The 15,978-nt window shown below is 35.0% G+C and overlaps 1 pseudogene; it reads right to left on the bottom strand.

Moving 5' to 3' along the window:
* Window positions 1–7,863: 7,863 nt before the first annotated feature.
* Window positions 7,864–15,195, bottom strand: LOC146911880 (heavy metal-associated isoprenylated plant protein 3-like; annotated as a pseudogene).
* Window positions 15,196–15,978: the final 783 nt, after the last annotated feature.

Raw genomic sequence — 15,978 nt, 5'->3', positions numbered from 1 at the left:
AGGCACCCATAACGACTATAGTATCCTATAGGAACCGTCTTTACTTTCTACGCGCGCGCTTTATTTTTAAATGCTATTTTGAAAGATGATATTAAGCCTAAGAGTTTTCTAAGTGAAGAATTGGAGGGAGAAGAATGTGTTTGAATTTTTATTTTAGTTGAATTGAAGGAATTTTGTCCTTGCCTACGTACCCTTTTAAGGGATCAAATCCACCGTAGTTCTCTTCCAAAAAATGTTTTTGTTTTTGTTGATTGATTTTAAGTTTGAAAAATTGGAATTTTGAAGAATGGAGATTGAGAGGCCTCAAGGGCATAAGGTTGTGAAAATGTGAGGTTTGATTAGTTATTTTGAAAAATGAAAGTCAAAGTATGATTAACACTCATTAAAATTTGATTAAGAAAATGAAAAGAAAAAAATTCAATGGGATTTTGATCCCAAGGTTTATTTAGAAAATGATTTGAGTGAAATTGTTCATATTTTTTGGAGAAAAGATTTTTCTAAGTGTAAATCCTAGGCATTCATCTAAACATTCAATCCTAAACATACATCTAAACATGCATAACCTAAGCATATATCTAAAGTTATCTATGTGATGTGTGTGTATGTGTCGGTGCTTGTGTCGGTGTACATCATTAGAGTCCATTGTCCATATTACATCATTGGCCTAGATACATTCTATGGTCTTGCAAGAAAATAAAAACATAAGGAGAATATTACAAAATTCCTAAGTCTTTACATTCTAAGCTTTGCATGAATTTTAAAGTATAGGAAAATAAAAGGATGAAGATGTGAGATGGAAGATGAAATGCTCATGATGTATGAAACACAATAGAGGAAATTGTTAGTGATATGAGGCATAAAGAGATAGAGATATAGGTAAGTAAGATAGCACTAACAAAGTGACAAAACTTAGCAAAACAAGTAGCAAAATATGCCTAAAAGTTCACCACAATAACAAGGCAAACACATGACCTATAATTCTCATATCATGACCACTTTACAAAGTGTTTTAGTTCAGTTTCCAACACAAGAATTATGAGGAAATATCAAGCCAAGCCTTATAGCACATTTTAGGCATATTTTACACTTTATTTTCACAAGAATACTCCCATTACTTGCAAAACAAGAAATTGACAAATCCCATTCACAAACAGTAAACACAAAGATACAAATTAATGGCAAGCACATCACAAGGTTACACAACAAGCACATGCATCAATTGGACAAGAAATCATGCCAAAACGTAGCAAAAACTTGCAAGAATTTAATAAGAAAACAAACTAATCACAAAAGACATCACATATATTTTTTTTATCAATTTTAATATGTAAAACAGTCACAAGAATATCAAAAAACACATTAGAAACACGTAGGAATTTTCTTGGAATTTTTAAGAAGTTTTAGCCATCACAGAGGTGTGAAAGACACAAATAGCGTAGGAAATAGCAAGAAAAACCAGTAAAAAGAAAAAACTCATACAAACAGAGGCCCAAGCCCATACTCATGAAGAAAACGGGTCATCAGGAGGCACAGGGATCGTTAGATCGATCCAGCTGGATCGGATCCAAGATCTAATGGTCAAGACATGCGAAGGTGCACAGGACCATGGTGAGGCTGCACGCATGGAGTCAGAGCAGCATATAAGAGTATAAAAGCGGGTTCCCTTCACAAATCCTCATTTTTCTCCACACTTTCTCTCTCTAAACCCCGTCTCTCTCACTACTCTCTCTGCAACTCGCTCTCATCGGCGCCGGTCACCTTCTCCGGCGAACCAAAGCGGTTTTCGGCGCCGGAAACTTGAAAAACCCCCAATCTACATAAAACTTACACTCTTGAACTCGGATTCCTCTCCTCTATCTCGTTTTGCAACTAGTTTTCGTGAACGTAGCTTGTAACCTCCTAGATCTACAACATGCTTTTCGAAAATCTTTGAACCGGAATGGAACGAAAACGCGAAAGAAAGGAGCACGAAATTACCTTCTGAATAATCGGAGAATAGGAGCACCGTGACGGAAAACTTCGAGTACGGCAGTGAATTGACAGTGAGCTTCGATTTAGAGACGGGGGAGCACTTCGAACGAAAGATCCTTCCTCTTTATTTTCGATCTGTTCTGGATTCGTCCTATGTTCGTTGCTGCCTTTCGATTCGTTTTGCTTGCCACTCCGTTACGTCGATCTGAGACCGTTCGTGATGGAATTGGATTTGTGAGAATTCGGATTCTTGGAGAATCGGTGTGATTTGGCTATGGCTTGGTGAATTCGTTGTTGTACAGCGATGGATTGCGGTGGTTTGTGACTGTTGCGGTGGTTGAGTGGTCTGAGTGGTGGTTTAGATTGGTTAGAGTGGTGGAGTGGTGGTGGAGTGAGTTGGTTACGGCGGTGGAGTGGTGGTGGAGTGAGTTGTTACGGTGGAGAGAGTTGAGAAAAGAGAGAGAAAGTTGGTTAGGGTTTTTGTGGTGATGTGGCGGAGGATGAGTGGGAAATGAGGAAAAAATGAATAGTGTTGACCCTTTGACTGTGATGACTGGGATTTATAGGTGATGATTGTGATGATTGAACCAATGCTGAGCTGCCAAGTGTCCCTGGACTTGCAACTAACTATTTGGACCTATCTGCAAATGACTAAAAATAAAGGACTAAAATGCAAAAATGACAAAAAAAGACTAAAAATGTAAAAATTAATAAAATTGAATTTAAAAAAATGTAATTTGAAATAAACGTAAAGTGAAACAAATAAAAATGACAAAACGGACTAAAACGAACCAATTACTTAAATGAGGTACTTTAAAGTAACCTCTCTCTGTCGAAATTTCGTGTGAAATGACCAAAATGCCCCTGGGGGCCAAAACGACTAAAAATGACTCAGATGCAATTTTAAAATGGATTTTTAACAGGGAATTAAAGCAAGAGCTTACACAAGCAAAATTAAAAGACTCAGAGACAATTTTTAGAAATTAAACAGGGTTTTAACACATGAAAAGACTAAAATGCCCCTAGGGGCTAAACTGACTCAAAATGACTTCAAATGCAATTTTTGAAATGAATTTTGACATGAGATTGAAACAAGGACTTATACAAACCAATTGAAAGGACTCAACCAAATTTTTAAAAGACTGAAAGAAATTTTAACATAGGAAATGACTAAAATACCCTTCTATGTGAATTTTGCAAATAATATTGAAATAAAATGCAGAGAAAGATGTAATTGATCAGAGACAAATCAAATGACTTGAAATGCAAGAAAAGAAGAATTGAGTTAGTATTTTTAGGTCCAAAATTAGGGTATAACAGCTGCCCCTATTTAAGTTTTCTTTGTCCGGAGAGTCAAGAGACAAAGTCTTTGATTTGACGGGACGAAGATACTTAAATATTAACATTCGCACTGTTTTTGGACATAAAAATACGCTCTCGGATTTTCAAAATCATGAATGTCATGCAATATTTTGATTATGAATGCAAGACAAACGACTGGAGTCTATGGAGCATGTCATGTCACTGGGGATTCAGGTGGACATTGACAGGGTAGACAAACCAGGGGATAGAAAATAGGGTACAAGCTGTTCTTTGGATCGAACTAGCCACTTGACCAAGGAATACAAAACAAGAGATAGGTGCAAGCTGTTCTTGGGATTGAACTTGGCACTTGACCGGAAACATAGACATATAGGCAGATACAAGCTGTTCTTTGGATCGAACTTGACACTTGATCGGAAACATAGACATATAGGCAGATACAAGCTGTTCTTTGGATCGAACTTGACACTTGATTGAAAATACAAACAGATAGGTAGGCACAAACTGTTCTTTGGATCGAACTGGCTGTTTGGCTGGAGATATAGACAAAAGGGTAGATACAAACTGTTCTTTGGATCGAACTCGCCGTTGGATCATCACCACATCATGTGGGTAGGTGCAAACTGTTCTTTGGATCGAACTTGTCGTTTGACTGATAACAAGGCATAAGCTGGGTACAAACTGTTCTTTGGATCGAACTTGTCGTTTGTCCGGAAGTATAGGTATATAAGCAGGTACAAGCTATTCTTTGGATTGAACTAGCCACTTGACCAGTAACAAGATACAAATTGGAAGTCTGATTTAACAAGATACCAATTGAGGGTAAATTGTCATTGACTTGATTTGAAGATAGACATGACCATTTTTGTTGGCGAAAAGCAAATTGAGAGTGAATTGACATTGATTTGAATTGAATTGAAAGTTTGAGATTGAAAGAGAGATTGAAAATTAAGATTAATCAGAGACATAGACATAGACATTGAATTGAGAGTTGAAATAGAATTGAATTGAAGATTGAAATTGAGTTGAACTGGAAGTTGAAATTGAATTGAATTTGGAGATTGAATTGAATTGAATTAAATTGACATTGAAATTGGATTGAAAGTTGAAATTGAATTGTATTTGACAGTTGAAATTGAAATTGTGATTGGAATTGGAGATTGAAATTGAGATTGAATTGAATTTGACAGTCGAGATTGAATTGAATTGAAATTGAGATTGCCTTGAAATTGAGATTTGAGTTAAAATTGAGATTGAAGATTGAAATTGGAAGTGAGTTGAATTTGACATTTGAAATTGAATTGAACTGAACTTAAGATTGAAGATTGAGTTGAGTTGGAAGTTAAAATTGGGTTGAATTTGAAGTGGAAATTGAACTGAATCGAAAATGGAAATTGATTTAGATTGAAAGTTGAAATTGGAAATGCAACATGTATGTATGGTATAACAAGATTATTGAATGTATGAGCACATAAAATGCATGATTATGCATGTATGAATGCTTGAAATGCATGATTGGTTTGTAGTTTGACAGAGGAATTTCACAGAGATAGACAAAACATTGGAAGATTGGGCACGTAGTGGCTCGTGCTGCAACATATTCACAGGGGAAAACCTCTTTGGAGAGATCGTCGTTGAGAGACGTATCAAAACCATGGCTGAGGGCAATAAAACTTGTAGAGGAGGGAACCTTGGAAGATTCTTGGATACAAGTCGCCGTTGTTAGGCGTGTCAGTGCTGGGTAAACATTGGATGTTCGCATCTGTGGTCAATGCTTTTCCATATTTCATTCTTTCATTCTTTCATTTTTCAATCCCATTTTTGCCTGAACCGCCCTTTCGGGTTTTCGATTCACCGGGGAATAAAATTCTTTTCATTGCCCCATTTTTGCCTGAATTGCCTTCATAGGTTGCCAATCAGCGGGGTGCTCATTTTTGCCTAAGCTGCCCTTTCGGGTTTTCAACTTAGCGAGCTTTTCATTTTCATTTTTGATTTTCATTCTGTTTTTCATTCTTGCCATTGACCACAGATCATCCTGGGGAGTAACCTGCTTGTAACTTGTATTGAAATAGACATTGACATTCATTTATTCATGCATGTTTCATTGAAATGTACCCTGTTGCTCAGGTTTGCTTTCAAAATAGACAGAAAAAGATTTTTCAATTTTCAAAGATGTTTGTTTCAGATATTGACATTATCAAATGGAAAGAAAATATTTTGTATATAGTATTGAAAGTAGAAAGAAAAATAGAGTTTCAAACATATAGCACAGGCTCGAATTGATGTAGAAGAGTGAGAGTCAGCCAAAGGCATGACTTCACGGATTTACAAAGCTTGGAAAATGGTAATTTTTATTGGTTGGTGATACATTGAACACGATGACCGCTACATTTCATAGAAATTTTGAATTCACAGGTACAGAAGCTTCTGATGAAGACGATCATTGACAGTTGCAGATGCCCCAAGGGGTGATGGTGATTTGCCAGATATAGTTACTTGTCTTTTATTGTCAACCTCATTTTTGCATGAACCGCCCTTTCGGGTTTTCGGCTCATCGAGGCGCTCCTTCTTGCCTGAGTTGCGTACAATCTCAGCGAACTTTTCCATATTCATTTTTTTTTTGTCCCTAACTTTTGCCAGGACCGCCCTTTCAGGTTTTTGATCCACCGGGAAGCGCATTTTTGCCTAGGCCGCCCTTTCGGATTTTCGACCTACCACGCTGTTCTTTTCTTTTTAGACAAAGTATTTCTTGACTATATCGGCATTAACAGGATTTGGGAGTTCAACACCATCCATGTGTGTAAGAATCAAAGCGCCACCAGAGAAGGCCTTCTTGACAACATAAGGATCTTCATAGTTAGGTGTCCACTTGCCCCTTGGGTCGGGTTGTTGACTTATCCTTCTTTTCAATACAAGTTCGCCTTCCTTGAATTCTCGAGGTCGGACTTTCTTGTCAAAAGCATTCTTCATACGCACTTGATACAACTGTCCATGAGCCATAGCATCCATACGTTTTTCTTCAATCAGATTCAATTGATCATACCGACTTTGACACCATTCAGCCTCAGTTAATTTTGCTTCCATGATTACTCGAAGAGATGGAATCTCCACTTCCAGAGGGAGAACTGCTTCGATGCCATATACCAAAGAGAAAGGAGTTGCTCCGGTTGAACTGCGTACTATTGTACGATAACCATGCAAGGCAAACGGTAGCATCTCATGCCAGTCTTTGTAAGTAGTGACCATCTTCTGAACAATTTTCTTGATGTTCTTGTTAGTGGCCTCAACTGCACCATTCATCTGAGGTCTATAAGGAGAAGAGTTGTGATGTTCAATTTTGAATTCTTCACATAAAGCTTGCATCATGCTATTGTTCAGATTGGAACCATTGTCAGTGATGATTTTGTTGGGAACGCCATAACGAAAGATGATGTTATTCTTGATAAACTTGACAACCACTTGCTTGGTCACATTTGCATAGGAGGCAGCCTCAACCCACTTGGTGAAGTAGTCAATTGCCACTAGAATGAAACGATGTCCATTGGAAGCTTTTGGTTCAATTCTTCCGATCATGTCAATGCCCCACATAGAGAAAGGCCATGGGGAAGAGATAACATTGAGAGCGTGGGGAGGCACATGAATCTTGTCAGCATAAATTTGACACTTGTGGCATCTCTTAGCATGTTTGTGGCAGTCACGCTCCATGGTTATCCAGTAATAGCCGGCTCTTAACAATTTTCTTGACATGATGTGACCCGAAGCATGGGTTCCAAAAGTACCATCATGTACATCATGCATCAATTTCTCAGCTTCTTGTTTATCAACACATCTCAGCAAGACCATGCCATAGTTCCTCTTGTATAGGATTTCTCCGTCCAGAAGGAATCTGCTAGCCCATCTTCGCAAAGTCTTTTTATCCCTGTTGGAAGCACCAGGTGGATATTCATGATTCTGTAAGAAGTGGAAACTTTGTGTTTCCATCGTACGTAAGAGAAAGGAAATACGGTTTATTCCCGCTTTACGTAAATCTGCCGAGACAAATTAATATGCATACTATTCATATCTTTTTTATTCATAAATAAATAAGATTATTTATGTTCTCTATTGTGTGAAATTAAGTAAATATCACTTTTAATTTTTAATGCTTTTAATTTAAAGTTACAAGTTTTTTGAAGAAGACAATTGAAAGTGGGTGAATCTAATATTAGGATTTTTAAAATGGTTGAAAGGTGAACCTTTACCATTTATTGATACAAAAATAATATTTAGTGAAATGAGTCCTTTTAAAAAGCTATGTTTTTCAAAAAAATTAAAATACAAAGATGTAGTGAAACTAACAAGGATTAAGTTTAGTGGAATGAGCTAGAACACATCAAACTATGATTCAAATTCCCGTTGAAAGAGGTAACTCCAACATATGAGAAATTCTAATATGGTCATGTGTTAGAAGGATTCTATATGAGAAATTCTAATATGAGAAATTCTAATATGAAGAATACCTCCTCGAATATAATTGTTTCATTCGAAGGATTCTACATGGGAACCAAAGAAAAAACAGTAGTGAACACTACAACGAGATACATCATTCATCACCATCATGTTGAATTAAATGAAATTAACTACTAACATAATGATAACTCACATCACATGACATTGCAAAGCATTAGGATTCTCATCGCTGAACATTTGTGGTGGGTGTGACTGCATATGTCTATGTAACAGCTCCTGGTAAAGTTGTGCATTGTACCCCTCAACATTTACATTTGCATAACCAAAATCAAAACCAAAACCAAAGGGTGGTTGAACCATATATTCCATTATCTTGACTTCTTCTTCATTGTTATTACTATCTCCACCCACCTTGTTCTTTTTCTTACTTCCTCCTTCATTCCCTTCCTTCCCACCACCACCACCACCACCTTCCTTGCCTTTCTTAACTTCTCCTTCATTGTTATTACCATCTCCACCTCCCTCCTTTTTTTTCTCTCCTCCTTCACTTCCTTCCTTCTCACTACCTTCCTTGTCTTTCTTAGGCTGCTGAACCACCTCAACCTTCCGCATAAGATTCCGTGTCAGCTAGCTCTTTGACATCCATTATACCCTTCACAGCCACACTATCATTCTCTTTATCCACTTTAATTTCAAGCACCCCTAAAAGCATCAAAATCATATTGTTAATATCAAATTCACCAAATCATAGAAAAATATAAAGAAAAACCCACCTTTAGTTTTCATAACAATTTTTTCAATCTTGTTAATACATCCTTGACAGTGTAGTTCCATTTTCAAAACAGAAGTAGTAATTAACTGTTACATTACATTAAACAAAAATTAGATTAAAAAAAATATATATAAACAAATCGTTACATAAACAAATTAACTGAAACAGAATCTCTTTTTTTAATTCATTTTTCTTCACATCAGTTTTTTTGTTTGATTCATTTTCCTTCTTGGGCTGTGGTGAAATGAGTTCAACTTTCTTTTTCTATCTTCTCAGCAAGGTTGTCACTCAGTTCTGTGTGGTCCACATTCCCCGTGACGGTTACTTTTCCTGTTTGACTCTCTGCTTTCATCGTCTCAACACCTTAAAACACACACAAAACATGGTTGTTTTTGTTCAATTTCAACGATTGAAAAATGAGTTAAATAACATAGATGACAAGTGTGAGAAAAATGAAACCTTTGATGGAGTTGCAAAACATAAAGACTTTGAAAACTACGGCATTGTTTTTGGTTTTGTTTTCTTCTTTGTTTTCACCATTGTTGCTGCTTTAATTTCAGCGTTTCCACAATTTCCTCCCTTGGTTTTTTTCTTCTGTACGTAACAACAAAAACAAAAAATGGGTTAGAGTTTATTACATATGAAAACACAAAGAAAAAGAGAGTGATAGTGAGTGTGGTGTTATATATTACTTTCACTATGCGGGGCAGCATGTTGTGTGATAGTGTTCAAAGATTTGTTGTAACGCCTTATGCTATAAGAAATGGCAAAGAGGACTTATGTTCGAATTCTACGTCACTTAAAGCTACCACTATCAGTAGTAGTGATGTGTTGTCAATTGTCCTGATATCTACGTCACTTAAATTGGATTTTAGTATCAATTTCTAACTTAAACTGGTCAGTCAAGTCAACAACTGGAGTCCAAGAGGACTTATGCATTCATTGAAATTTGAAGCTAAGCTAATAACATAACCAAAATAGGCCGGCCCATACACATTCGAGTAATACTGTTGTTTTAAGAGATTTACTTTTCCCATCCTATGCCCTTCTCGCGCGTCCTACAAAAATTCCAAATATACCCCTGGTCTGGATTATATAATCCGGACAAGATTGCTAGTGATTTCCGGAAAATGAACTACGGACAAGATGTTATGTGCTTTTTTGTGTCTTTATTTGATGTCAAGGGTCTCTGTTGACCGTTATATGAACCCCACACAAGCTGCAATACAATTGCAGGGTTCATAGGAACGGTCAACAATGACCATGACACCACAAACACTCCTACAAAACTTAAAAAATTTGAAGAAAATGGAAGAAAAGAGGTGAAGTGAAGAATGAAGGTATTTGTTGAAGATGAAAGCCTATTTATAGTCTAAAACAAGTCCTAGGTCATTAATACAGTCAATGAAAACGTGTTAGTGGTTGTAACCGTTCAAAGGAACATTGATGGCTCTCTTTCAAAAGAATTCAAGCTCTCCTTCAAATATATTGAAGATTTCCGGATTATACATTCTGGAATGTCCTTAACCCTACAAAGAAGTGCCAACTTTTCCCTCGTTCATCAAAATCGCAATAATCCGGAAAATATATTCTGGAAACCAAAGGTGTATTCCGGTGGTCTGCACCACACGTTTTTGTCGGTGGTCAAGTCAAAAAAAACGTGTTTTACCACGTTTTTTGACTGCATTTATGGCTTCCCAACCATTTTTTACCCACCCCTCCCTATAAATAGCCTCCCAAACCCCACCATTTCTCACACCATCCTCTCCCACCCTCTCCTCCTCTTCTTCCTTCTACAACCATGGTTTTCCATCGCTGGCCTTTCATAGATAAGGGCCTCGTTGAAAACTTTCAGGGTTTGTATGAACGGTAAATGAAGATGGAACCGCGCTGCAATTAAGTGCTGCTCATCTGAGGGTCATGTGGGTCACTGTGGTTCTTAGTTTCGTCTGTCTAGGCGTAAGTCTGAGCACCCCCCCACCTCCCTCTGGGGCATTGGTTTCTTTTTCCCGCCCTCCTCTTCCCTCCTCCTCTAGTTTTCCTCCAATAGCCAAACTACTGGTATGTCCTATCACATACCAGTGGCTATGCTCTTAGGAGATTAGAATTAGGCTTTTAGGAAATTAGAAATAGATTTAGGATCTTATGTAATAAGCTTAAAAAGCTTGAGAATTATTGTAATGTATTGTTCATATATTAATAAAATGAGTTGTTTTTATGTTTGTGTCTTTTATGTATTGTTCATATATTAAATTTCTGCCACATTTGGTAATAATTTGAAAATAGAAAAATTAACATTACAAATTTTACGTTCCTTCCTTAAATAATAATAATAATAATAATAATAATAATAATAATAATAATAATAATAATAATAATAATAATAATAATAATTTGCATGAATTACATTTTATTTAAAATGATGACAAATAGGTAAAATAATATTTAAAACAACTATTAATTATTAAAATATTATTTCTTTTGTAAGTGAAACCACATAGTGCATATTTTATTACTTCTTTTAAACGTGAGACCCGTTAGTTACCTAGGGGAGAGAGATTTCTTATATAGTTACACATTCCTTAATGGGGACTCATTTTCTCTTTCTCCAATAGGGTCCTTTACAGGGAGTGGTCCTTGTTAAGTAAAGACCTCCCATTGAAGATGCTCTAATATTCCTGAAAATAAATATCCCTAAACCGAAAATTAATATCCCTAAACTCGCCCCAACGAAGTGTTGCTCCTCGTCAAAAATTGGGTCATCTTCCTCAATGAAATTGTTATGTGGTTGCAAGAGACTTGTTGTTAGGTCCGTCTCTATGCATACCTACTACAAAAAAGTGACATAATAATTAAAGGAAAATGTTAGATATCAAGAATGGATTTTCTTGATGAATTCAAGAATGACATGGCAGAATAATCACCCTTAGATTTTAATCTTATTTATTAAAGTTTCATAAAAAAAAAATACATAACACCCATCACCCCATGATTTCCGGCCAGACTGAGATTTTATTGACTAACATTAATTTCGGGACAATTTCTTGATAAAATTTTTCTTGATAAATAGCATTGCTCATAATTAAATATGATTGCATGTACGTGTGGAAAAGAAATGACTAACGTACACTTAAAAAATTGCGAAAAAAAGATATGCATATACCCGTATTTGGCATTTTAATGGAAGTATCAATTCAATTCTGAAATCAAGATTTCATAAGCAAAATACACTAAAATTTCTTCTTCTGTAAACGAACTGAACTAAAATTTCTTCTTTTGTAACCTAACTGAAATGCATTACACATCTTTACAATCAATCAAACACTTATAAACATCATCACTAGAAACAACATTCACATTGTTCAATTGTATCAATTCACACAACAATTTCATGGCTTGATCAAAAACTTGATTCCAACCAAGTATATGAACAATTAAGCAATAATTCTGCAAACTAAGTGTGACCCTTAAATCATTTTTAACCCAATTGAAAAATGTGAGTGATGAGGAAGCATCAGATTGAGTTCTAATCAAAATCCTAGAAATTTCATGGGTACCCAAATGAGGGAGAATTGTTTTGAATTGGGTTTGAAAATGAGAAAGGTGGAAACTTTTTTGTTTGAGGGTTGTTGAAATGAGGTTTACAATGTTTTTAGGGTTTTGGGTCGGTGGGAGAAGATTGTAAAATGGACTTGAAATTGGGTTTGAATCAGAATCATGTAGAATAAGAGAAGAAGAAGAAGATGAAGAAAATGATGAATACTTTGTGAAAATTGAGTGAGAAAGGGAATAGATTGAATTTAAGATTCGAGAAATAGTGGAACCTTTGATCGCCGGTGACCACGCACGGCGGCGATGAGCTTGCATGGCGGCAGACTGAAGAATGCAGGAGTGTTCTGTGTCAAAATTCAAAAGTGTTTGTTTTTTTTTTTTGGTTACAATTCAAAAGTGTTTGTTTGAAAAAATTGAAAAGAAGAAATATTTCAACTTTTGTAATAATAATAATAATAATAATAATAATATGTGTGTTTGATTATGTTTATTTTGAAATAAAAATGAATAGATATTTTTTTTTTAAAGTTTAGATGATTTGAATTTCAGAAGCTCATTAGAGTTAGAGAAAACTTTAAGGCTCAACAAAAATTAATTGATCATAAACTAAAGACATTTTCATATTGGCAACGAAGATTTAAGCCTACAACTATATAAATGAGTCAACTCATTACCAACTAAATCAACATTCATTGACAAATGTTTGATATTTCTCATAACACTTTCAAATTTGCACATATATTTGATTAATGTAAATTTTGTTTAACTTACAATGCATAAATGTTAAACTCATTTTCAAAATCAAATCGTAAGTGAAGTGAACTATCAAATGACCTTTATCTAGTAAATTTAAAATACATTTTAATATGTTTTGTCCCAAGTAAAATATATCACTCGATGATTTATTCATTCTAAAAGAAAATTTTAGTTTTTAAATTTGAATTCTTAAAAGGATTAGTTTTTAGCTTTATTATTTAAATACTATTTTGCTGCTTCATAAATTTGAGAGACGGCATTTCATGATTCATCCAATTTGGAGGAGCCAAATGCTTAAAATATATGAAATTTATAGTATTTTACTTTGAAGAATGATTGTCAATTTTTGAAGTTTCTCTTGAAATTTTAATATTTATTCAGTAGGGTACATCTTTTTATTTTGAATGTTTGGATAAATATGTTAATTTAAGTTAGAAGTTCACTTCCACATCTTGTGTTCTTCGTTATAAAGTTTTTGTAGTTTATGTTAAAAATACAATTTAATTTGTATGCATTTATTATCATATTTCATTACATAGTTAAATATGAAGATGTTTTAAAAATAGTACAAAAAGTGACATAATAATTAAATGTGATTGCATGTACGTGTGGAAAAGAAATGACTAATGCATACTTAAAAAAATATCATAAGCTAAATACACTAAAATCTCTTCTTTTGTAACCTAACTGAAATGCATTGCACATCTCTGCAAGTAATGCCAAGGGTAGCACTAATACACAGCTTGTCTAAGAAAACAGAATGGTATAATATTTGCTTCTGCTTAATTTAACTCAGTTGGACAAGTAAATAAGTATATCTTACAACTGCTTCTGTCAGCCCCACTATTGAGTGTATTACAACTTTTGACCATGTTAGTAACTCAACTGGTTTGAGCTTAGGGTTAAAGAAGTTTGAAGATCTGGATTCAAACTCTAGCTAACTTGGGCCGTTTAAAAAAAAAAAAAAAAAAATTGTTGGTGGAAAGAATTTCAACTACTCCACGTTTGTGATGCTTTACATTATATAACAACAAGCTTCCTATTGTAGTGTCAACATAATGTAACTATCATAAATCTTCTTTCAAGCAACAACCATGCGGGCAAGCTTAAGCTGCTTATCTAATGGCAAGTACCTTTTTAATAATACACAGGTATGATACATCACTTGCAGTAGAAAAGTAGCCATATGATTCTCACTTTCATCAATGGTTTGTGAACCTTGAACATAAGAGCCATCTGCTATGTGCATTGTCCAATCATATATACGTTCTGTCGATGAAAATAGATGGGAAACTACAGTTTCTGCAACAATGTTCCAGTTTTCATCGGCTAAAAGAGACACAAGGGTGACTGGTAAATCATTTAGTACCGTTTGTTGGTCCACAATCATAAAGGGCATATATTTGCAGCAGGTAGCAGATAGCAAACCAAGAAACTGCAGTGCCTGCAGAATAATGGAAGAGATGGATATAAAGTGAGCAAGGTCAATAACAAATTCAACTTGGTTTTCAAATTATGCCATGCTACATACAGTCTATAGCGCCACTGCAGCCGCTATTTGACAACACTAATTTATAGCGCAATACAGCTTACCAGGAGTTATGGTTGCACATTTCACAGCAACATTGTACCTGAAAGCAAATAGAAGTTTCAATTAATAAATGGGAACATTGTTCGAATTTATTTATAAAAACAGAACGAGTGAATGACAGGATAAGAAACTCTCCAGGGTAAAAAGAGAAAAAACGCATTATGTGAAAACAAGGTAAAATTGCATTAAAACTACACAATCCCAATACAAGCATGTAACAAATTCTATGAAACAAACGTTGGCAGAGTATCAAATACTTAGAGGACAAAAACATAATTATATGCCACAGTAAATTACAGGCAGGGAAAAGATATTAAGTATGAAGTTCTCCACTACAACAAAATGTGCCAACGGATTACACAAAACAAACACTGCCATGTTTTTTTTAGTTCCGCTGTTTTGGTAAACTGTAAAAGTAAAACAAAGCCATTAAAACTAACCACAAAAATGCAGGTTAAGTAGGAGAACAGGCACAAAGCTTATAGAGGACCCTAAAGGCCTAAAAAAATTGAAATCTTCCAGAAAGATATGTGACATCAATCACCCTGACAAAAATCTAATAAGGTTAAAAACCCTAACAGGTTCCCCCAGTAAGCAACTAGTTTATGCCTCAAACAACTTTAATGAAACTAACTAAGTGGCATTACTTGGCTATCAATTCTAATTGTATCCAGAAACTCTATGATATATACTTCATTATTTATCTATACTCTTCTAAATTCCAATAAACAGACCTAGTTGCACCTTCCAATCTAACATTCTCAGCAAAGACACGAATCATTAATAGTAATACAAATATAATTAAAATTCCAATGTGTTATGTTATGCATGTTTTGATGTTTCCATTCATTGAAAAAAGCACCTGTTAATGTCACAAGCAAATTGCAAATATTCTACTGGTCTAATTAGATTGGCATAGTTGAGCATGTCTATTTGTATAAACACTTGTGAGACTGTTTGGATGAACTTATGAAAACAACTTATGACATGTTCATAAGCTGTTTTCAACTTACTTTCTTAAGTCCTCCAAGTTAGCTTATGAAAACAGTTTATAGCTTATACAAATAAACTAACTTTATTTTAGCATTTGTTATAGCTCGTTCGTTTTCTATAAGCTGCAAATTAAGTTGTTTATCCAAACCGTCCGACACTGGCACGACAATAACGTATCTAATTACATTCATCACTTTCATTTTCTCAAATCATTATAGGTGTCTACATGTCAAGTGTCAGTGCTAGTTCTCGAATATCTTATGAAAAACAACTTATAGCTTATACAAAAACCATTTAACTTTATTTTACCTTTTGTTGTAAAATAGCTTATACATAGAGAAGCACTTCTCATGATAAACGCTTGTGATATAAGCTGTTTATCCAAAGAGGGACACCTATGTAGCACTGACACAACGACATCTTGAATTAAAGGCATGTTCAGTGTTGACACTAATACTACATTGAAACATTGAAACATCAAAGGCATGTTCAAATTTGTTTATAAAAACAGGACAAGGGAATGACGGCAAAGGGGGCAGGATAAGAAGCCCTCCATACCAAGAGGACAAAA

This window comes from Medicago sativa, chromosome 6, assembly GCF_051527215.1.
Source record: "Medicago sativa cultivar Bolivia chromosome 6, Bolivia_mono, whole genome shotgun sequence".
NCBI classification, from domain to species: Eukaryota; Viridiplantae; Streptophyta; class Magnoliopsida; order Fabales; family Fabaceae; genus Medicago; species Medicago sativa.
Note: the sequence above shows the minus strand (reverse complement) of the source record. Positions and strands in the feature narration are given on the sequence as shown.